The following is a 2,203-nucleotide window of genomic DNA, read 5'->3' on the forward strand; positions in this document are numbered from 1 at the left end:
CCGGCGCCCCCCCGAGCGGCTCTGGAAATCCCGGCCCAGCCCCTGCCCACCCTCCCAGCCAGCAATTCCCAATTCCCAATCTCCCATCCAGCCCTGCCCTCTGGCACTGGGAAGCCATTCCCTGCCTCCTGGCCCTCCAGGCCTTGTCCCCAGTCCCTCTCCAGCTCTCCTGGAGCCCCTTTAGGCCCTGCAAGGGGCTCGGAGCTCTCCCTGGATCCTCCCCTTCTCCAGGTGAACATTCCCAGCTGTCCCAGCCTGGCTCCAGAGGGGCTCCAGCCCTGGAGCAGCTCCGTGGATTCCTCTGGACTCTCTCCAGCAGCTCCATGTCTTTTTGATGTTGGTTTCTCCAGAGCTGGATGCCATATTCCAAGCTGGATCTCACCAGAACACTGTGCGGGCAAATGATTTGGGAATGACAAAGTTGTCTGTTCCCACAAAAGAAAAAAAAAAAAGAATTTAACGAGACAGAACAACTGTACAAAATCTCATTTTTAGTCTCCCTGTGGCCAAGAGCATCTTGTGGTTTAATGTGATCACTTATAATCTGAAGGCAGAAGTCTCAAGCAATTTGATTTACATGAAACCAGTCAGAAATAAATTTTATGGAGCTGGAGAACTTGGAAATGTCAAAATGCAGATGAATTGCCTCGAAGGAAAAGTGGCCTGGGAGTTGGGACTGGTACCCACACGTCCTCGTGGCTGGTCCAGAAGGCTCTTCAAGATGGAATTAATGAGTGGTGCTGAGCAGGGAATGTGCCCAGATGGTGCTGCAGGCACAGGCTATTTCCTTTATCATTGTCTGCCAACTCCAGGTAAGTGAAGCTGATTGTGAACCCCAGGCACTTCCACATCTGATACCAGAGCCAGCAGCTCCAAGAGGAGTTTTATCTCATGGAGAGCAGGCAGAGACTGCTCACAAGGGCCTGGGGAGACACGACCCAGAGGGCAGGGCTGGATGGGAGATTGGGAATTGGGAATTGCTGGCTGGGAGGGTGGGGAGGGGCTGGGCTGGAATTGCCAGAGCAGCTGGGGCTGCCCCTGGATCCCTGGCAGTGCCCAAGGCCAGGCTGGACATTGGGGCTGGGAGCAGCCTGGGACAGTGGGAGGTGTCCCTGCCATGGCAGGGGTGGGGCTGGATGGGATTTTAGGTCCCTTCCACCCAAACCATTCCATAATTCCATGATACTGTTGAGATTCGCTCCCCTTTTCCCCGCAGCAGCAGGAAAAGTGGATTCCGACTGATTTCCCAGCAGGAAGCTTTGAGTGCAGTGCAGGGCGGAGCCCGAGGAGGGTGCAAGGAGTGTTTGGAGTGTTTCCTTCTCACATCCTGAGTTTTCAGTCCTGCAGGAGCTGCCAGCCCTGTGCTGTGCTGAAGGGCTGGGCCCTCTCTCGCCTGTGACCTTAGGCAAGTCGTGTTTGCCACGGCCACGCTCCACGGAGCGACGGCAGAAATATGCAAAATAAATGTTATGAAAGCAACATGATTAAATTTTCTGACAGTGGTTGCCACGATGTTCAGAAATGCATGAAATGAATGAAGCTTGTTCATGGCTTTGTTATCTCTGCCAGGTTGCCAGGGAGGGAGGGAGGGGAAAAGAAAAAATCCTGAAAATTAAAATAATTTTTCAATATGTTAGATAAATATCAGGGCTCTGGAAGAGGTGTGTGAGCAGGCATGAGAAACACTTCAATGTAAAAAGATGGAAAGCTTCATGGAAGGGCTGGCATGGGGCTGGCTGTGTGCAGGGAAGGGAGGCCGCTCGGATCCTGGCTCGGAGCTGCTGGGGACAGGCTGGGAGATCTTCCCAGCTGTGGTGATGCCGTGGATGTTCCATCATTCTGGCATTATCCCAGCCCTGGCAGTGCCCAAGGCCAGGCTGGACATTGGGGCTGGGAGCAGCCTGGGACAGTGGGAGGTGTCCCTGCCATGGCAGGGGTGGGATGGGTGGGATTGAAGGTCCCTTCCAATCCAAATCATTCTGGGAGAAACCAGTCCATCTTCTCCATGAAGAAACATCCCAAAGTGGCCTGGGCTCCAATAACCTGAACATTTCAAGCCAAAAATTCTACTTCTTACTGCATCTCCATCGGGGTGGGGTTCTTGTACCCCCCTGTCCACACAGGGTCACAGAATCATCATCCCAGGATGGTTTGGGTTAAAGGGACCCTAAATCCCATCCATCCCAGCCCTGCCATGGCAGGG

General features: G+C 53.7%; 1 long non-coding RNA gene across 1 annotated transcript in view; it reads left to right on the forward strand.

Moving 5' to 3' along the window:
* Positions 1 to 1,484, forward strand: part of LOC108447795 — a 6,350-nt gene extending 4,866 nt beyond the window's left edge. Inside the window, exon 2 of the long non-coding RNA XR_001863482.1 lies at positions 1,217 to 1,484. This is a non-coding gene — a long non-coding RNA (uncharacterized LOC108447795). The remainder of the gene's footprint in view (positions 1 to 1,216) is intronic.
* The last annotated feature ends 719 nt before the right edge of the window (positions 1,485 to 2,203 follow it).

This window comes from Corvus brachyrhynchos, unplaced genomic scaffold (genome assembly GCF_000691975.1).
Source record: "Corvus brachyrhynchos isolate BGI_N302 unplaced genomic scaffold, ASM69197v1 scaffold245, whole genome shotgun sequence".
Lineage (NCBI taxonomy): Eukaryota > Metazoa > Chordata > Aves > Passeriformes > Corvidae > Corvus > Corvus brachyrhynchos.